General features: G+C 36.8%; 1 pseudogene; it reads right to left on the reverse strand.

Annotated features, from left to right (window-relative positions):
- Positions 1–242: 242 nt before the first annotated feature.
- On the reverse strand, positions 243–1,003 carry LOC140510593 (BTB/POZ domain-containing protein KCTD1 pseudogene; annotated as a pseudogene).
- Positions 1,004–22,901: the final 21,898 nt, after the last annotated feature.

Genomic DNA, 22,901 nt, shown 5'->3' on the forward strand with positions numbered 1-22,901 from the left:
TAGGACTTGGTTTGGTGTCCCAACTGCACATGAATGTTCCTTTGTTTTTTCTCTTTCCTTTCCTTTCTTTTCCTTTCCTTTCCTTTCCTTTCCTTTCCTTTCCTTTCCTTTCCTTTCCTTTCCTTTCCTTTCCTTTCCTTTCCTTTCCTTTCCTTTCCTTTCCTTTCCTTTCCTTTCCTTTCCTTTCCTTTCCTTTCCTTTCCTTTCCTTTTCCTTTCTTTTTGCATAAGAAACATGTCTATTCAATTCAGAGGCTCCCACTTTATTCAGATGATGTAGGGTACAGGAGATGTCCATCTGAGTTCTCGCCTCAGTTCCTATTGAACCCACAGAAACCCACAATTTCAAAGCCTCTTTACAGCTACCTCTCAAGTACATGAACAAAGCTGAGGTGACAGTATCCATTCAGTGGAAATCTGATGACATGCGTTGAATCCTGATTCCAACCTGCACTGACCGAATTGTACATCATCTCTCTAATTTCTATGAACACCTCTTCTATAAAAGATTAATCACCACTGAGTATAATCCTCTCTCCCAGGTCTGGGGCAACTCATGTCACTAAACACTAACAGGATCTAGAAAAGTGACCATTTTCCTGATCCTATTTCCATCTTTCCATCTCCATTAACATGAGTTGAAGCTGAAAATACTTTGCCTCTTCATACAATAAAATGTTGTCATTAAAATCATTCAAAATGAGTTGTTTTGATGTTCCTAGAAAATTTAGTATGTATCAGAACATCTGTCCATCTCTGTCAGGGAAATAATACTGTTTGAGACTGTCCAAAACAATTAACTCCTTGTCATCAAAAAGTCATCCAATCCTTGATTCAGGGTATTTGGTGAGTGTGGATAAGCTGATGGTATACATGTGACCACCCACATCAATCTGGATGGATGCATTGGATTTTGTGAACTGTGTTGGAGTAGGAATGCTTTGATTGTTCAATAGAGATGCAGACAATCTAGTGATCAGAGGTCTTGACATATTGGGTCAACTGTCCCTCTTGCTGGAGAGTAGCAGTACCAGCCTAGAGGGTGCACTGGCAAGAGGGGTGACCTCACTTCTCTAAGTAATGCCAGAGGAACAGTACCCATTTCCCTGCTCCCTCAATGCCCCCCAGAGTTCAGGGTGGAGGGTTGTGGTGGCTGCTGCTGCTGCGGCTGCTGCTGCCATCAGGGGTGTCAGAGGTCTAGTCCTCGGGGGCTGCCAAGAGCTGAGTAGAGCAGCTAGGTAATGAGAGAGTAGAAGAAGGAGACCAGGGGAGCCTCACACCCCTTCCCACCCATGCGCAGGGTGCAGCCAGGGAGGCATGGGAGAGGGACAGGACTGGGGGCTGTGGCTTCTCTCATACCTACAGACTGTCAGGGAGGCAAGGCACAGGGGCCAGGACCAGCACATGGTTCTCAGCTCAATTTCTGACTCTCACAAAGGAGTAAAACACCCAGGACCCACCTGGTCCCTTTGGACTGCTGACAGACACCTTAAAGTTGTCATGAAAGGTCCAGGGCACTGCCAGAAGGTTTGCAGCAAGTCCGGGCCAGTCCAAGCAAAGGAAGGAGCTAGAGAGCAGGGATCTCTTTGCTAGTGCTCAGGCAGAATTCTCTTCTTTGCCTCTACTTGTATCTGGGTCACAGTCCTGGATAGCAGTTGGGGTGAGTAGGAGCACTGGTTGTGCAGTTGGTTGTGGCAGAGGTTGTGGATGTGCTGGAGAGTGTTCAGAATGCTTGTGTTCAAAGACCAGAGCACAGGCCAGGAAAGTAGTAAACACCTCTCCTTTGGTCATACCACCTTGGGAGAACTGAAAATTTACAGGCCTTTGATGCAGCTCTGAAAACAGTTGCATAAAACCCTTGAAGTTTGGGACACTGCACCACCCCTCCCCCACTGGAAATAGATGCCTACTTAGAGTTAGAAAGTCAACTGTGTGGCCAGGAAAATGAGCAGACAGTGCTAAATAAAAAATAAAAAAAAAATAAAAAACTCAGACCACGGAAAACTTACCTTGAAGATCGAAACATACAACCAGCAAAAGACAACAAAGTCAAAGTTCCTACACGAAAAACCTCTAAAAATATATGAATTGCTTACAGGCCATGGAAGAACTCAAAAAGGGTTTTGCAAATCAAGTATGAGAAGTAGAGGAAAATTTGAGAAGAGAAATGAAAGTAATGTAAGAAAATCATGAAAAATGAGTCAACTGCTTACTAAAGGAGACCCCCCAAAATACTGAAGAAAATAACACCTTAAAAATAGACTAACCCAAATGGCAAAAAAAGGAACAAAAAGCCAACAAGGAGAAGAATGCCTTAAAAAATAGAATTGGACAAATAGAAAAGGAGGTCCAAAAACTCACTGAAGAAAATAATTTCTTCAAAATTAGAATTTAGTGAATGGAAGCTAGTTCCCTTATGAAAAATCAAGAAAATATAAAACGATACCAAAACAATGAAAAAAATAGAAGACATTGAGAAATATATCGTTGGAAAAACCACTGACCTGGAAAATAGATGCAGGAAAGATAATTTAAAAATTATCGGACTGTACAAAAACCATGATCAAAAAAAGAACCTAGACATCGTCTTTCAAAAGATAATCAAGGAAAATTGCACTGATAATCTAGGATAAGAGAGTAAAATAAAAATAGAAATAATCCACAATCACCTCTTGGAAGAGATCTCAAAAGAAAAATACCTAGGAATATTGTAGCCAAATTCCAGAATTCTTAGGTCATAGAGAAAATAGTGTAAGCCAGAAAGAAACTATTTGAGTATTGAGGAAACATGATCAGGAAAACACAAGATCTAGCAGCCTCCATATTAAAGAATTGGGGGTTTGGAAATGATACTTCAGAGGTCAGTGGAACTAGGTTTAAAACCAAGTATCACCTACCTACCAAAAACGAATATAATCCTTCAGGGTAAAAAAATGCATATTCAGTGATTTAGAGGATTTTCAAACATTCTTACTGAAAAGACCAGAGTTGAATAGAAATTTTGATTTTTGGGGACAATGTGGCAGAATAGAAGGATGGACCTGTAGAAACTCTCCCCCTCATAGCCCATAAAATACCTGTAAAAATGACTCTAAACAAATTCTAGAAAAGCAGAAGCCACAAAATGACAGAGTGAAAGAGATTTTCAGCCCAAGACAGCCTGGATGGCTGACAGGAAAGATCTATGACACTGGGCTCAGAGTGGAGCACATCCCAGCCTTGGCTGTGTGGTGCAGTACAGGCAGGACTGGAGCAGGCTTCACAGCATGGAATCACTGGTAGCAACTGCAGTTCCCAGATTCTCAACTCACAAATGCCAAAGACACCTTCAAAGGTCAGCGATAAAGCTGTTTCACCTGGGTGAGAGGGGAGTGAGGTCTGGCCTCAGCCTAGTCCCCAGAGAAGCAGCAGCCACTGTGGCAGCAGCATCCATTTTTGGAACCCTTGGCCTAAAGGCCCTGGGGGAAATGAGCAGTTGATCTGTGTTTCAGTTCTGAGTGGTAGTTCTGGGGTGAGGAGGAGCACTGGGGTGGTGGAGCTGGTGGTGAAGGTGGAGAGAGAACCCTACTCACAGATCCTGGGCAGGAGAATGCTTGTGGTTGCTTCCAGACCACAGGAGGACTAAACTCCTTTCCCTTGATTTTGCCACCTTAAGGAAACTAAGAACTTACGGGTCCTTAGAGTATACCCTTCACTTGACAAAGGACTCAAAAAAATACGACCATAGAAGTGTACTTTCTTAGTGAACAGGTATTTTCTTCCATCTTTTTGGATGAGGAAGAACAAAACATATCATCTGATATAATGTCAAGACTTTTACATCCAAAGCATCAAAAAAAAAAAAATACATGCAATGGTCTCTGGCTATAGAGGACCTCAAAAAAGATTTTGAAAATGAAGTAAGAGAGGTGGAGGAAAAATTGGGAAGAGAAATGTGAGTGATGAAAGAAAATCATGAAAAATGAGTGAACAGCTTGCTAAAGGAGATCCAGAAAATGCTTACAAAAATAACACCTTTAAAAATAGACTAGCCCAAATGGCAAAAGAGATCCAAAAAACCAATTCTTCTCCATTTAAAGAAAAAGAATACTTTAAAAAGCAGAACTGACTTAATGAAAGAATAGTTCTTTTAAAGTTAGAATGGAAAAGATGGCACCTAATGACTGTGAGAAACCAAGAAATTGCAAATCAAAACCAAAAGAATGAAAAAAAACAAACAGAAGACAATGTGAAACATTGGAAAAAAAAACTGACCTGGATAAGAGATCCAGGAGAGATAATTTAAAAAATTATTGGCCACCTTGAAAACCATGATCAAAAAAAGAGCCTAGATATCATCTTCCAAGAAATCCTCATATTCTAGGCCCAGAGTATAAAATAAAAATGGAAAGAATTCACTGATTATCTCCTGAAAAAGATTCCCAAAGGAAAACTCCTAGGAATATTGTAGTCAAATTCCAGATTTTTCAGGTCAAGGAGAATATATTACAAGCAATCAGAAAGTAACAATTCAAGTACTGTGGATCAGGATAACACAGGATTTAGCAGCTTCTACACTAAGGGACTGAAGGGCTGGGAATACAATATTCCAAGGGTAAAAGGAAATAGGATTAAAATAAAGAATCACCTACTAGGCAAAGCTGAGTATAAATCTTCAGGGAGAAAAAAAGGAATTTCAATGAAATAGAGGACTTCCAAGTATTGTTGTTGAAAAGACCAGAGCCGAATAGAAAATCTGACCTTCTGTTACAATAATCAAGAGAAACATTCAAAGGTAAACAGGAAAGAGAAGCCTTAAGGAACTCATTAAAGTTGAACTGTTTATATTCCTACATCGAAAGATGTTATTTGTAATTCATGAGATCTTGTTCATTCAGTATTAGGGTAGTTTTATATATAGGTATATATGTACGTATGTGTGTATATATATAATATTATATATTATATATATACACACACATGTGTGTGTGTATATATATATGTGTGTGTATGTGTATATATATGTATATATGTATATATACACACACACACATAGAGAGAGGGCACAGAGTAAACTGAATATGAAGGGAGAATACCTAAAAAATGAAATTTAATGTTGAATGGAATGTACTAGGAGTAAGAGACAGTACCTGCTCTCATGAAGCTGATAGCCTAATGAAAGAAACAAGATGCAAACAATTATATACAAACAAAATATACATGGGATAAATTGCAGATAATCAGCAGAAGAAACTAATCTAATCTAAAGGCTCCTTGCAGATGGCTGAATATTAACATAGATGTGATGGAAACCAAGTATGAATGTTCAAACAAATAAAATCCCATATTGGCTATATCCAAAAATATATCTCCCATTTTATACCCTGACTCCATCATCTTTCTGTCAGGAGGTGGGTATCTCATTACTCTTCTGAATTATGGCAGACCAGTGAGTTGATCAGAGTTCCTAAATCTTTCAAAGATATGTGTCTTTGCAATGTTGTTAATCTACAAACTATTCTGTTTGTTGTACTCACCTCACACTGTTCTAGTTTACCTAGAGCTCCTCAGATTTCAAGATGGCAGAGTTGGAGAAGGATGTTTGGCAAAATGAAATGATGGATTGGTGGCCAGAAACTGATAGTAATAGAAACAGATTCTCTAACAAGGACAGAAGGAATACTTTTGCCTATTTCATCTGATCAAGGTCAATAGAAAAAGTTGAGAAGTCAGTAAAGTACTCACATTCAGCTACTAAACCCTTGTTATGCTCATACTTCATTTTTGAAGAGGGTCCTCAGAGAAATGATGACCAGAATAGTGATAAGGGTATTCACATAAACAATAACATCAAAGAAAAGAAACAGCAACATTGATAGCTTAAGAGGAGATATCTTTATATAGATAGATAGATAGATAGATAGATAGATAGATAGATAGATAGATAGATAGATAGATAGATAGATAGATAGACAGATAGATAGACAGACAGATAGATAGATAGATAGATGGAAAGACGGACGGACGGATGGATGGATGGATGGATGGATGGATGGATGGATGGATGGTATAAGGTGAGATTAATATGAAGGGATGATATATAAAAAATAAAATTAAGGGGTGAGAGAAGAGTATATTAGAAAGAGAAAGGGAGATAGAGTGGTGTGAATTATCTCACATAAAAAATTCAAGGGAAAGCTTTTGCAATGGAGGGAGAAGGAAGGAAAGAGAGAATAGGTGAATCTTACTCTCATCAGATTTGACTTAAGGAGGGAATAGCATACACATTCAATGGGGTATTTTATCCTATATGAAAGTAGAGTGGGGGGGGAAGGAGGAGGGGAAGTCTAGAAGAGAAGATAGATTGGGGAGGAGGGAGTCAGAAGCAAGCATTTTGAAAAGGAACAGGGTCAAAGGATAAAATAGAATAAATTGGGGCAATAGGATGGAAGAAAATATAATTAGTCTTTCACAACATGAGGAAGTGTTTTTCACAGCTACAGATGTATAACTTATGTTTAATTGCTTTTCTTCCCAGTGAGGGTGAGCAGAGATGGAAGGAGAAAGAGAATGTGGAACCCTGAGTTTTAAAAACAAATGTTATAAATTGTTTTTACATGTAACTGGGAAATAGGATATACGGACAATGGGGTGTAGAAATCTATTTTGCCCTACAAGAAAGTGGGGTGGAGGGCAATAGGAGGAACAGTGGGATTATAGAGAGAAGGGAAGACTGGGGGAAGGGGCAATCAGAATGCAAGCCATTTTGTGAGGGAGAGAGAGAGATGGGAAGAAAATTTGGAATTCAAAATCTTGTGGAAATGAATGTTGACGTAACTATATATATATATATATATATATATATATATATATATATATATATATATATATATATGCATATACACAGACACACACAGACAGACACACACACACACACACATATACTTATACAAATATAAAGAAAACAAAACAATAGCAAAGGAAAGAAATGGTCCATTGAGGGTGGGTCTTCTGCACCATATTTATGCATGAAACTCAGCCCAGAGAAGTGGCATTCTGTGTTTTGTCCCACCGAACTGAAGGCTCCTCCACAACTTCCAAAGTGCCTACTTCCCTACCAAATAGTGTTTCAATAGATTAGAGTCCCTTCAATCTAGATCAGAACTTTTAGATCTATTTAAAGTAAGATTTATTTAATTAAGCAAATATTAGTAAGCACTCACCATGTCCCAGGTACTGTGCTAGATGCTGGGGATAAGGAGATGAAAAATCACGTATAACTTATCCTTCGAAAGCTTACATTCTAACAGACTTGATGATTACTATTCAGCATATTCAATTAAATAAAAATTTAATAAATGCCTATGCTATATAGGATCCTGAGCAAGCACATGGAGAGACCCAGAATGAAAAAATCTATGTGCTGACTTTAAGGAAATTATATTTTAATAGGGGAAAGGAAAAAGGTAGACAAATAACTATAGGTTAAAGTAGACTATAAGCACATAAGATGATTAAAAAATGTAGTGATGTATCACCAAAGCAATATTCACAGCACTGGTGATGATTGTGAATATGGTGGCATAGTTCTCAATCACAAAGTATAACAAACTCTCCTTATAGAAGGCAGAAGAGGAAACATTTATTCAGACACTAGAAAGCCAAATCCATCATAGTAGCCAAGAAGTCAATACACATTATCACTGCAGGGGATAAAGCTGTTCCTAAGCCTTGCCCACCCCTGCTGGAGCCTTCCAAAAAAAAAACACTCAGGAGCCTAGCTGTCTGCTTGCTGGTGTCTTCTCTCTCTCTATCCTCATTTTCTCTCACTCACTTCTCAGTTCTGCTCCACCCTTCCTGTTCCACTTGTTCAACAAGTGCCTCCCACCACATATGACTTAGGATTGCATGTGATTTAAGCAAGTCACATGGGCCTATTAATGAATGGGAAAGATTTTCCTATTTAAATTACCATCATATTCGGCCCCAAGATCTTTCATATTTAGTATGCTGATAAGTGGAGCAATGGATATCAACAGAACTTTAACAGGGATAACAGAAAGTAAGAATATAAAATAATATCATAGACAACTGGTGTCAACATAATTTTACACAATATAACAGAGATCACACAAAATGGGCAAATAGAATAATATCTTAGGGAGGAACCTGAGCACAAGAACCCCATCATTGCCTCCTTGAATGAATTGGGCCCAAAATTTGGGGGTAAGGAGTAAGGTCTCTTCTTCCCTAACTACTCCTGCTGAGATTGTAAGTGGATCTGTCCCTGCCCAAAGAGGTCCCACTTGAGGAGTCAGTTCTTTAGGTGACATCCAAAACTTGGTCAATGCATGGACAAGGTGTGGCATCAAACTTAAAGAAATCAGGCATCTTCAGGTGAAGGGTACTAAGCCCGAAAACAAATCTAGAAAACAAATCTAAAAAATAAGTTTAACAGACAAAAAGAAACAAGGAAACTATAACCAGAAGCAGGGTAGATATAGGGTCAGGCATGCTTCTGGAGACCATGAACTGACCATCATAATTTCATTCATGGTACAATACATGAGTTAAGGCTACAATTTGGGAATCATCCTCTCCTGTATTAAGAACAGGTACTGTAATATCTTTCCCATGTGTTATAATTTCTGCAACCTTTGGAACATCTTCTGGCTTCCATTTCATCCATATTTGAGCTCTCAACTTTATTCTATCAGTAGAACTCAATCCTTCAGTTCCTCTGATAGTTATTTCAGGAGGGTCAGTGTCCACAAGGGGTATTGTGTCAATATATTCACAAGGAATAATAGTCATTTGAACTATTCTATCATTTTTACTAAAGTATATGGGTTCTTCACCTAAGTTTTGCAATGTCATAATCATTTCTCCGTAATTAGAATATATCACTCCAGTCAATAAATATATTCCTTGAGCTGCTAATCAACATTTAGGTAGCATCTGTCCAAAATGATTTTTAGGGATTCTTGTACCTCTTCCAGTAGAGACTGTTCTTTTTCCTATCCAACTTAAATTCTTCTAAACAATGTAAGTCTTATTCTGCTGAACCAGGTGTCCATGGTTACGTTGCTGGGACATCTGGCCTCACAGCCCAATACTCAATATTTGGGATCTTATGTGTTCATTGTTTTTCTAATTTGCAGATTTGAGGCCATCATTATGGCTACAGGTATACTTCCTCCTAATGGTCCATTATTAAAATGACATAAAATAGTGCACATTATCTTTTCAAGATTGATAAGAATTATTAGAACATAACATCCTTAACTATTCTTTCAAAAATCCATTCTTTCTTTCAATTAAGAAAGAAACATGTGGATAATATGGAATATGACATATCCATCCCATGTTTTTTAATACACAATATCACTTCATTTCATCACTTTGAAATGTAACCCATTGCTACTTCGTATATGCATTGGTGTTCAATAATACAGACTTAAGATATCTAGAGTTTTACAGGTGGTTTTCTGGGTCACATTCTTATAGGGACAAGTCACTAGTACACCTGAATAGGTGTCAACACAATTATATGTAAATTTACATCCTTATCTGGGCATAAGGGTCCAACATAATCTATTTGCCAAATTTGGGCTTGTACTTTTCTGCTTTCTGTCTTTGCAGTTACTACTCAAGAAAGAGTTCATTCCTTTACTACTTGACACATATAACAATCCTCTACTACTTGTTTGTAGCAATGAATGAGAGACGCTGATAACTTGGTTTTGTGCTCACTGGCGTATGCTTGGACCCCTAATTTGCCAGCCATTTGATGGACCCATTTTGCTAGTACCAGGTCATCAATTGGTGTCAAAGTAGGGATAATATGTTGAGTAGCAATGTTTGCTAGTCGATCAGCACATGTTTTGAACCCCTGTTCTGGTTTGGTGAGAGTCACATGAGCATTTACATGAAAAAGTGACAAATTAGTAACCAAAGACATGTCCCATATATCTTCCCTTATTTCTTTGCCCCCAATTTGTTTGCCATGAATCTTTCAAGTTTGATTTTTTCACATGTGCCTCCAGGACAATCCTGAATATTTTGTCAGCCTTGAAAGAGAATCTTTCACAACCCCCTACACCATTGTATACCACAACATTTTACTGTTTGAGCTGGTCCTTGAATTTTTGCAGAGCTCATCTCCTACCCTCTGCTTTTCATATGCTCAATTAAAAGTGTCAAACTCTTCTCTACTTCTTTTATATTTTTTCCCTGTATTACAATATCATCTATGAAGTGAATAAACTGTGCACCCCTTAGCTCTAATTCATCTAAATGTTCAACCAAACTCCTATAGGGCTATGCAGATATCTTTGTGGTAAGCATGTAAAAGTATATAGTTGGCTCTGCCAACTGAAAGCAAAGTGGTCCCATTTTTTGGAATCTATTAGAATTGTAAAGAAAATATTGACTACATCAATAACTGTGTACCAAGTCCCATCATATATCTGGATCTTTTCTATTAAGGTAGTGGTATGGTATCTGTGACAGCAGCATACAAGGGAGGAATCACCTTATTCAATTGTCTAAAATCCATTGCCATCCTCCATGTTCCATCTGACTTTCATACTGCCCAGACAAGATTATATGTTTGAGTGGTTGTAGGGACTAACACTGCTGCCTCAACATATTCCTTTATATTATTGGCAATTTCATCTTGCCCACCTGGCGTACAATACTGCTTTAAAGTAATCACTTCAGAAGGTTCAGATAAAGTGATTGGGTCCATTTTTATTTTATCCACTAAAATTGTATTAATTCCTATCTTCCTTTCTGCAAATTGATATCTCCCCTCAGGTAAATTTAAAGTCATACTTCTCATATCAATTCCAATGATGGATTTAGGAATGGGAACAATAACCACAGTATATCCTTTCTTACATAATTGTCTAATTTTCATCATTAAGTTGACTCATCTGACTGATATTTCACCCCCTCCCTGTCCTATGATGGTGATAAAGTTCCATGTTTAAACTTATTAGGGTTTTAACATATAAAGGAGGCCTCCTCATATATATTAATGTCCTATTTACAATATTTGATCCATTTTTCTAATATGTGTTCAAATTGATATGGGGTCATAATCCTATCTATATTTTTTTAAATCTGAGCTGGGTCTCTTCCAATTTCCTATTCTAGCTGAAGGTGTAACCACCTTGGATACAAGGAAGATCTGTAGGGGCAGTTCTTGCTCTCTATTCTGTCTAGTATCAAGCCCCCTTTCTCAGTACATTCTGTATCATTCATTAGCTGGAATACAATCTATGCTTCCAAAATCTCTCCCTCCTCTCAACAGAGTGCTAGACAATTCTTATCAATTAATTCTGACTTTGAATCAGCTGGCTATTTATTCTTCTCTCTCAAGGAAATTTCCCTTCAGACATTTAACTGGAATCTTCTCCAGCACCTCTGAAAGAGGGCTCCCTATTTCCCCAATTGTTATAGTCAAAACTAGGTGCTTGTAACCAGGAGGAGCCATCTTGACTATTATATTCCTATGGGAAACTGCTAAGGGTATATCATAGTATTCATGTGTGTTTCTGATCATTATTTCATTCTCCATTATCTCCTCCTTTAACTCTCTCATGCAGTTGTGAAGGGAAAACCAGGGTCTATCTCCACTAGGTCACATACAATCAGTGGCATACTACTTACTGCAGCTTTCTGCAACCAAAGCTAACAGATTAGTCACATTGCTACTTCCTTGCATATTGTGGTCTCTAAAGGCTTGCTGTACAAAAGGTTGTACAACATTCTGACTTATACTTCTTCCCTGATAAAACCACATTTATAGCTTCATGATTAATTTAAATATTAAGGATGACATGATAATCTAAAATTCATCCACAAGATATCCAACAGTAAGCTAATAAGGTAGTATTACTACCCAAGGCTTCTGGGTAGTATTGTACAAGGAGCATCTGAAAAAATCAGCATATTAAACCTAGAGAAGTATGGGAGTGTATGATAGCTGCCTTCACATATTTTAGGCATTATCATATAAAAAATGGATTGGATTTGTTCTGCCTGGTGCCACAGGCTGAACCTGGGAGACACAGATAGAAGTTGCAGAGAGGCAGATTTAGAAATGATACATGAAATTCAAGATGTCAACAACAACAATAATAATGTTAATTAGAGCTGTCCAAAGTTGGAATGGGTTGCCTCAAGTGAGTTCTCTTTCACTAATAATTTTAAACCAACTCAGAATGAACATCTGTACTTTGAGGTGCAGACAAGATTCATCTTCAGGTTAGACTTACCCTGGATGACCTCCAAGTTCCCTTCCATTTCTGAGTTTATTTGATTCTGGCTTGAAGTCCAGTGCTCTACAGACTACTTCAGTACTTGACCTTAGACTTCTGTATGACCTGCTCTTTTCAGGAGAAGCACAGAGGTGGCATAAACCATTGAACCCCTTAAGCAATGACAAAGGCCAAATTTAAATGGCTCCCTAAGAATGTCAGTATCAAAGTGATCTCAAACTGAATGCTCATTCCACATTTTTTTGTATGAACATTGCTTCTGTTCTCCTTTTGTCTTTAGACTTTTTCCTTTTGAATAAGAGCAGGTGTCTGATCCTTTCAGGGTAGAGTTAAAGGTTTGCCTCCTGATCTCCATTGTAATGATAAGGGCTGCTTTCACTTCTGATGAAACCTAGACCCATAATTTATTTTCAAAGGAAAGCTTTCAAATTCTTGAGAAGCCTCTTCTATAATTCTCCTTAGTCCACAACTGTATGCTAGCTTGCCATGTCCCTTTGTCATCAAGCCACCTCAAAACTGTATTGTCTTTATGCCTAAAGAATTTCTTAGGTATAAATATTCTAAATGTGTATCAATAAATAATAGTCCTTGCTTAGGAATAATTGATTATAATGGATCTTGTAAAGAAATGGTCTAGACAATTTCATGCATACAGAAGCAGCTTGGCCTTGTTGAATTAGAACCCTATAAAAGCCTACAATTCCATTTCTAATGTCAAATCTCATATTCAGAATCAGTGGCATTTCAAGTCTATGTATTTCTTTCACTTGAGTTTGATTCCTACTTAGGAATTATCTTCCTCTTTGTTGTTATTCTTCCAAAGAAGTCCCCATCAATTTGCGTAAGTTTAGTTTGTGTGTTCCTAGTACCAGCTACTTCTGAAGTGCTAAGTATAAAGTATCCAAAGCAGAAAATCAATTGCCAGTTTGCATTTAACTCTCCACATTAATTCCTGGCCTTACAAAATGACCCAATATAAAAAGCTCTAGAGGGAGTACTTCAAGGGAACATCTACTTTTTTCCTGTGAACTTTGGATTTCTATTAAACTGCTACAAACACAGCATATGAGATATCAACAACAGTTAAAATATGCAAAAGTGTTCAAGATCATAATAGGAGAACATTTTTTAAAAGTTTGGGAACTTATTATTTTTATGAAGACAGTTTTATCTTTAGGATTCACCGAAAATGATAATAACTTGAATTTATAAAGAATACCTTGTAGTTTACAAAGAACTTTATGGTGATGCTGTGAGATAAGTAACGCAAATATTATCTCTATTTTGTGCAGAAGACCTTGGATTAAAAATTCAATTTAATTCCATTTTACTAGGTAGGTAGGTAGCATAGTGGAGAGGATGCTAGACCTATAGTCAGGAAAACCAGAGTTAAAATACAGCTTTAGACATTTACTGAGTGACCCTGGGAAAGTCCTTTAAGCTCTGTCTACCTCAGTTTCCTTATCTGTAAAATGGGGAAAACAATAAGACCTATCTCCCACATTTGTGAGGATAAAACAAGATAATAATGCTAAGTGAAGGTATTTATGACTAAATCTCTAATGACTGCCCTCAAGAAGTTTCAGGTGAGAGAAACAGCTAGCATATAGGGATAAGTAAATACAAAACATATCCAAATTATATGTAACACATCCCAGGCCTACCCAAATCCTGGGCTACAATGCCTCAATCTAATGTAAGAAAAAGGTTAAGTGACTTGCCCAGTGTGTCATACCTGCTACTTGTCAGAGTCAAACTGCAAACCTAGATATTCTGAGTTCCACCACAGTGCTTATTCTACTTCAGTATCCAATATAGACTTTATTCTTCCTACTTAACCATTAACCATTGCCTCCTACCATCTAATGGAGACTGAGGGAGCTAAGAGGCTAGTGGCTACATGAGTACTGCTCCATTTACGAGCTTTTAACTTTGCCCATCAGGGAAAACAGCCCTCATACTCCATATCATTAGGAGCAAAGAGCTTTGCCTCAATGCTTTTACCCTCAACAACATCATGTGCTTTCATGTTATTCCAGGAAAACAAATTCTGTTCTCTATTTTCCTGCTTCTGAGTAAAAGCATTTGACAAATTAAATTTGATGGCTTATGTCATGTACTGGTACTTCATAACACTGAAACCTGAAAACCTTGTCATCAAGTGATGTTGTGTATGGAATGCTGTCTGACCAAAGTTTGTACTGTCATTTGGGGACCTGGCCGTCCCTATGCCAAACTTAAAAATAGGTAATTTGGCTTCAGTAAACAGTCTTTATTCTGTCCTCTTTAACTCCATTTAAAGGTCTATATTACCAACATATTCTTTCTTTGAACAGAAGTGACCAAGTGAATGAATTAACTTAAAATAAGTTAGTAGAGATAAATGGATGATGCTTCCAGGCATGTTTGCATTTTAAAATGCAAACACATTTTGGGTCAGTCAGTGCTAAACACAAAGAGAGGAGAGATGGCTAACACAAAGATAAGGCTGGTGATAGGATTTTAGCACCAAATGAAGAGATGATTTTGGACAGTTTTGTTGATATCCTTTGAGTGGAAAAAAAAAAAAAGAGATGGTCCTTCATTCTTCTGCAGAAGACCATATTCATCAACATCAAAAATCAATAAGAAATACAAATTTTTAAAATTCTGTAGTAATTTTAATGTTGTTTTAGTGCAGGAGTTATCAAATTATAGCCTGTTTGTCAACTCTAGACTTCCCTATGTTTTTATATGGCCACGTGCTATGAATATTTTTAACATTTTAAAATAAAATCCTATTGTATTTTTAAAAAATCTTGAATTGAGGATCATACAAAAACAGGTGGAGGGCCAGATTTACCCCTCAGGTAAGAACATAGTTTGCTGATCTCCCTGTGTTGAGAATAATACCTTGTCACTAACATATATTTCTTGTTTCCTTGATTAAATATTGTAAAAATGTATTGTATAATGCAAGTATAAATAAGTAAAAATGTAAGTATAAATAGCACATTTCAAATTTTTATCCATCAGTTCTCTCAATGAGCGTTTTTCTTAATTACCTATAGTGCACAAATTTAACTTAAATATGACCAAATATAATAAATAAATGTATATCCAAGCAATAAATTTTAATTTACATCTCTTTGTTTTTAGATTTATCACGTCCAAAACCAAATTCAGTATCTTTATCTCTAAACCTTCCGCTCTTCCTAATTTCCCTATTTCTGTTGATGGAGTCATCATTCTCTGAATCACCCAATCTTGCAAACTATGTCACTCTCACCCTCCTTCATGTGCAATCTGTTGCCAAGGTCTACTGATGTTACCATTGTAAAATTTTTGTATATCCCACTCCACCCCCAACATGACTACCAGCCTGGTATAGGCTATCATCACCTAATGTCTGCACTATGATAATAGTCTGCTTATTTTTCTCCCTGCCTCAAATCTCCCAACTCTAGTCCACCCCTCATTCGTCTTTCAAAGTGAGTTTGTGAAAACTTATTGAGTGGGTAAACCACTTAATCAATAAACACCAGTGGTTCCATATCACCAATATGATAAAATATGTAGGCCTCTATTTGGCGTTAAAAATCTTTCAAAACCTGAAACCACCATGCCTCCATTTTTCCAAGCATCTGATATCCTACAATCTTCTAAAAATGATTCAATGACACTGGCCTCTTTGCTCTTCCTCACATAATATAGACCATCTCCCTACTAAAAGCATTCCATTGACTTTCCCCAATGCTTAAAATTTTTTCCCTCTCTCTACTTCCTTAATTGTCTTGTTTCCTTTAAACTCTGTTTAAAATCCCACCTTCTAAAGGAATTGTTTTTCCCATTCCCATACCTTTATTCTATTGTTTTTCTTCTTTTGATTATTTCCAACTATATATATGTATGTGAATTTTTATTTGTGTGTTTATATATGTATATGTGTGGTTATCTATATCTATCTAATTTCAAAATGATCATCAGCCACTATCATGGATTAGTTCTCAGACAGCTGGATCTGAAATATGGAAAATTTGCGTTGAAATTTTGCTTCTGATGGTTACAAACTACATATTTATTTACAGATCATTTAAATGCCTTGGCATTTTCACTAGTAAAATCATAAAGTTGGATTATATATCCTCTAAGGTATTTAGGTGAAGAGGTAGATAGGGTGCTGGGCCTGAAGTCAGATATACTTACATTTCTGAGTTCAAATCTTGCCTCAGACACTTAGTAGGTGTGTGATCCTGGGCAAATCACTTAATCCTGCTTTTCTCACTTTACTCATTGGTAAAATGAGTTGTGGAAGAGAATGGCAAATAATTTTAGTATTTTTGCCAAGAAAACCTTGAATATGTTCTTGGAGAGTCAGATACGACTGCAACAATTGAACAGCAACCACAATATCAAGGTTCCTTCCAGAACTATGGCTATGGTCCAATGATATTTAATTAATAATAATAATGCTAACATTTATATATAAGGCCTTAAGGTTTATAAGGGTCTCTCTCTCTCTCTCTCAACACACACACAGATACACACATATATACACACATATGTATGTATGTGTATGTATGTGCATATATATGATTATACACACATATTATACACATACACAATCTCATTTAGTCCTCATCCCAATTTTGTGAGGTAGGTGCTATTACTGTCCTCATTTTATACATGAGGAAATTTGAGCTGAAGGAAGTTGTAATTTATTATTTTTCAGGCATGCTCCTGGGTGATGGAGATAGAACACATTAAGAAGAAATGAAGAAACACACCTTGCCCTCAAAGGGTACAAGGAAATCTTGCATGAGAAGCCCAAACTCTGGATGGAAGCTCACTGGAGGATTTAGGGGAACACCCAATCAAGAACTGTATAGAAAAAGAAAGTATGCATGAGATATGATCTGTGTACTTGAACAGCATGTCTACACTTATAAGATCATGATTCTGTTGACATTTAGAACAAGACAAGCATTTCTCAACCATCCTTGTAGATTCCTTGGAACTTCACAGTTAATATGTGTTTATCAAATTCAACTGAATATCCTTGACTGATACTTTGCTTTTCTCCGAAAGGGAAAAAGTTAAAGCACACAATACTAATAACATCTAGTAGAATTTTTTTTTTTCTAAAAAGATTCATGCCTGATAGACAAATGGTAAAATTAAAAATAATAATGTCTCATTTCAAGGTCTTAGACAAAAAGGGAAGAACTTCTCATCACTTACTCCTCCTCATCATATTTCCTAATATCTGATTCTTTCTTATCTTCTCTCATCTAGGCATATATGAAAGTCCCATCTTAGTGATTCTTCAAACTTGTACAACAACAACAGTGATGTGGACTAAAGTAGGTTGCTTGTCCTTCTTAAGACAAGCTAAAGCAGAAGAATAGTATGTACAATGGAAGTGAAAATGGAAATATAACTCTATTCATACTTCCTTTAAAATAAGCTAATTTCAGAGTACTTGAAAAAATAATGATTATAGAATATATGTAATGAGATATTCTTGCTTTTAGCAGACACATTAAGTAATAAGAAGGCAGTATGTTAAATAACTTTTCAAATTCAGTCACAGCATTGCTTAATTTTTTATCTTACTTTTCTTTGTTGCAAAGAAAGAATAAATATCAGGATAGAGGTCCAGGTGGGAGAAAATAGGAGTCCAAAGTATATTTTTAGATATATCTAAAAATAACTAAAGTAAAAAAAGGCCTCAGTTCATTTTTTTTACACCATAGGATTTGAAGTCCAAGGCAATTCATCTCGAAAATGAGAAAATTGTACTAGAGTATAGCTAAGGTATTTTTTTTCCTAATTTTAATTCTATGATACTATGACAAACAAACAAAAATAGCTTGGCAAAATCAATCTATGCAAGGTGGAGCACAGGCAAGATGACAGAGTAAAAGCAGAGACTTGCTAGAGCTCTCCATCTAAACCCAGCCAAAGATCTGAAAAAAATGACTCTAAGCCAACTCTGGAGCTGCAGAACCCACAAAATGACAGACTGAAGCAAATTTCCAGTCCAAGACAGTCTGGATGGTTGTCCAGAAGTATCTATCATAATGTTCAGGGAGAAGAGAGCAGTCCAACATGAGCTGCACCAGGACACACTGGGTCTGAGTAATCTTTGCAGGGACTTAATCTCTGGCACCAGTGGTGGTTTCCAGACTTCAAAATTGCAAAAAAAAACACTGAGGACACACTGGAATTTCAGTGGAAAACTCCTTTGTGACCAAGTATAAGACAGTAGAGAAGTCTAGCCCTAGACCCAGGGCAGAAGAGGGGGTGGAGGAGCCCATTGTAGTCACAGCAGCAGAAGCAGAGGTAGTAGTTTTCTTCTAGAGCTCTAGGATCAAAGATTTTGGGGATACAAATGGCTGAAAATACACCTCCCTTCTCACTGAGAGCAGAGAACCACCTTGACAAAAAGCTCAAAAGTCAAGTAAATGGTTGGGGAAATGAGCAAAAACTAGAAAAAGAATCAGACTATATAACCTTAATTTGGTTACAAGGAAGACAAAAATGCACAAATAGAAGAAGACAAAAAAGCCAAAGCTCCTACATAAAAAACTTGCAAGAAAAATATGAATTGTCTCATGCCAAGGAAGAACACAAAAAGGATTTTGGAAATCAAGTAAGAGAAGTAGAGGAAAAATTGGGAAGAGAAATAAGAATAATGCAAGAGAATCATGAAAACAAAGTTAATTGCTTGCTAAAGGGGATGAAAAAAGTGCTGAAGACAAGAAAACCTTAAAAAGTAGACTAACCCAAATGGCAAAAGAGATCCAAAAGGCCAATGAGGAGAAGAATGCCTTAAAAAGCAGAATTGGCCAGTTGGAAAAGGAGGTCCAAAAACTGAATGAAGAAAATAATTCTTTAAACAATAGAATGGAGCAGATGGAAGCTAATGACCATGAAAAAACAAGAAATTATAAAACAGTCAAAGGAATGTAAAACAGAAACAGCATGCAGTGTGAATTATTTCATTGGAAAAACAACTGACCTCGATAATCGGTCCATGAGAAACAATTTGAAAATTATTGGACTACCTGAAAGTTATGATAAAAAAAAAAAAGCCTAGAGATCATTTTTCAAGAAATTATCAAGGACAAGATGGTGGAGAAGAAGGATGCACCTCTAGATGTTCTCCTCCCACAATCCATAAAATACCTGTCAAAATGTCTCTAAATGAATTCTAGAGCAGCAGAAACCACAAAATGACAGAGTGAAAGAGATTTCCAATGCAAAGCAGCCTGTAAGGCTCACAGAAAAGATCTATTGAACCAGGCATGGAGCAGAGTCCAGCATGGTGTGGGCAATGCCACAGCAAGGATAGGACTGGAGAGGGTTTAAAGGAGCCACTAAAGGAGGCAGCAGCTGAGGGTCCCAGATTCCTCAACTCACAACTGCCAAAGACAGCTTCAAATGTCAGTGAGAAATTTCACTTCGATGAGAAGGGAACTCAGTGGTCTAGACTGTCCCAGGCAGCACCAGTTTCCATTGTTGGAGACGTGGCCAAAAGCTCCTGGGGGAACTGAGCAGTTGATCTGAATCTCATTCCTGAGGGGTGGCCCTGGGGTGAGGAGGAGAGCTGGAGAGAGGGAATCCTGCTCACAAACCAGAGAGGAGACCAGGAGAGGAATAAACTCCTCTCCCTTGATTGTGCCACCTTCGACAAACTGAGAAAGTACAGGTTTCCAGAGTATACGCTCCCCTTGACAAAGAACTCAGTCAAGTAATTGACTGGGAAAAATGCTCAAAAAAAGGGAAAAAGAAGAAGAAAATAGAAGGTTACTTTCTTGGTGAGCAGGTATTTTCTTCCATCCTTTCAGATGAGGAGGAACAATGCATATTATCAGAGGAAGACCAAAAAGTAAAGGCTTCTGCATCCAAAACCTCCAAAATAAATACGCAATAGTATCAGGTCATGGAAGAGCTCAAAATGGATTTAGAAAATTAAGTAAGAGAGATGGAGGAAAAATTGAGAAGAGAAATGAGAATGATGCAAGAAAATCATGAACAGCAAGTCAACAGCTTGCTAAAGGACACTCCCAAAAATGGTGAAGAAATTAACAGCTTTAAAAATAGACTAACTCAAATGGCAAAAGAGGACCAAAAGTCAACAAGGAGAAGAATGATTTAAAGAGCATAATTATTTATAAAGAAAAGGAGGTTCAAAAGCTCCCTGAAAAAATAGTTCTTTAAAAATTAGAAGGAATCAGAAGGAAGCTAATGACTTTGTAAGATACCAAGAAATTACAATACAAAACCAAAAGAATAAAAAATAAATAAAAGACAATGTGAAATATCTCATTGGAAAAACAACTGACCTGGAAATAGATCCAGGAGAGACACTTTTAAAATTATGGGACTACCTGAAAGTCAGGATCAAAAAGGAGCCTAGACTTCATCTTTCATGAAATTATCAAGGAAAACTGCCCTGAGATTCTACAACCAAAGGGTGAAATAAATATTGAAAGAATTCAGCCATCACCTTCTGAAAGAGGTCTGAAAAGAAAAACTCCTAGGAATATTGTAGTCAAATAATGAACTTTATTCTCATCTCATTTGGCTTAAGGAGGAAATAATATGTACACTCAATTTGCTATAAAAAATCTATCTTATAATACAGGAAAGGAGGAGGTAAGGGTAACTGGGGGTGGAGGGAATGATACAAGGGAGAGCACATAGAAGGAGGGAGTAATCAGAAGTAAACACTTTTGAGGAGGGACAGGGTCAAAGGAGAGAGTAGAGTAAATAGAGGACAGAATAAGATAGAGGGATAGACAGTCTTTCACAACATGACTTTTGTGCAATTGTTTTGCATGACTACACATGTATAACCTTTATCAAATTGCTTGCTTTCTCAGTGGGGGTGGTGGTGAGGGAGGGAGCGAAAGAACTTGGAACTCAAAGTTTTAAAAACAAATGGTAAAAATTGTTTTTACATGCAACTGAGAAATAAGACATACAGGCAATTGGTTATAGAAATCTATCTTGCCCAAAAAAGTGAAAGAGGAGATGGGGATAAGAGAAGGGAGGGGTGTAATAGAAGGACAGGCAGACTGGGGAAAGAGGGGCAGAGGAAGGAGATGGGGAGAAAAATTGGAACTCATAATTTTGTGGAAGTGAATGTTGAAAACTAAAAATAAATTAATTAATTTAAAAAAAACCATCTATGCAATGAGTATACTTCATTCACTATTTTTACCATATTGTACACCTGTAATCCTCCCTGTTCCCCATCTGCTTATTGCAAGTAATAAAGTATAGTTGTTCTTTTCTTAGTTGACTTTTTAAAATTATGTACTTCGAATAATTTATTTGAATTTTTCATTTAATCTCTAGATCAACCATTTCTCCCCTTGGAAATAAAGAAATATGCCAATCAGAAGCCTTTGAAAGACAATTAGGATACATGGACAGATTTATATATTTGACTGATTTCTGTTATGTTTTGTTTCCAGCACCATAAATCTCAATAATCCTTCCAAATATGACCAAAGGAAAGTATATACTCACTTTTCCCATGTTAAATATAATCCAAAAGCTTTCTGTAAGCATTGTATAAAGGAGTCAGTAATACAGACATTACACATATAAACAGAGGGAAATACAGACAGCTTGATATTTATACAGTAGGTTGGGATAGCAAAGCTTACAGTTAGAAAAGTATTGTTTTGAATTACAAACTGAGAAAAAATAACTAGGGATGCCAGTAAGAGAATCAATATAGAATATCAAGATGTCACATTTTTACATTTTCATTTCTCGGACCATAATCACACTTGAAAATGGAACTTGAAGATAAAGAATTTTTGAAGAGCGTGTAAACTAATATAATACAAAACATAACCAGAGAAAAGGATTTTTATGTAGCATTGCTAAGCTTTGATCAGCACTAATGAACTCTACATGAAAGCCTTGGGTGGAAGGAAAGGAAATAATGAAAAATGTATTTCTGGGGAAATAATCATGTCAGACTGACATAGACATAACATTGCTGGCTAGAAGGAAATGAAATGGAATAACTAGAATGTATAAAAATGCTCTTTTCCTTAAATTTCTTAAAACCATTTCTATTGCTAAAAAGAAAAAAAAAGTGTCAGTGTATTCTTGTTCTCTTCCTTTTCATTATCGTTATGCTTTTGTAAAATTTTAAATGCAGAATGAGATGAGTACTTCTCTCAGCATGTTTAGTGCACTGCAATGACAACCCTGCATTTCATCATATGTCTCACTTTCTAATTCCTAGAAAGAAACAATAAGGGCCTTTTAATGTCCAGGGTGAACAATTCTACCCTCTTCCTTTGTTTCTACAACAGCTTCTCTCCAGAAAGTCCTGCCTTTTATTCTGTTTAAATTCTCTCTACACCAATTTAACACCTTATATTGTGTTGTTCTCAGATGATAAATAGTAAAGTGTGACCCTCCACATTCTAATTCTTTTTGCACTTCTTTATACACTTATGATTTTATTACTTTGAATTTCTTTCCCAAGACAAACAGCCCAATTACAGGCATGGGCTGGATAAGACAATTGCTGTATCAACAACTCAGTGAGCTTATGTCATTATTATTTGTACAGCACCTAATAGTTAGAATGAACCTTCACAGAAAGACACTTCTATTATGA

This window comes from Notamacropus eugenii, chromosome 6 (genome assembly GCF_028372415.1).
Source record: "Notamacropus eugenii isolate mMacEug1 chromosome 6, mMacEug1.pri_v2, whole genome shotgun sequence".
NCBI lineage: Eukaryota > Metazoa > Chordata > Mammalia > Diprotodontia > Macropodidae > Notamacropus > Notamacropus eugenii.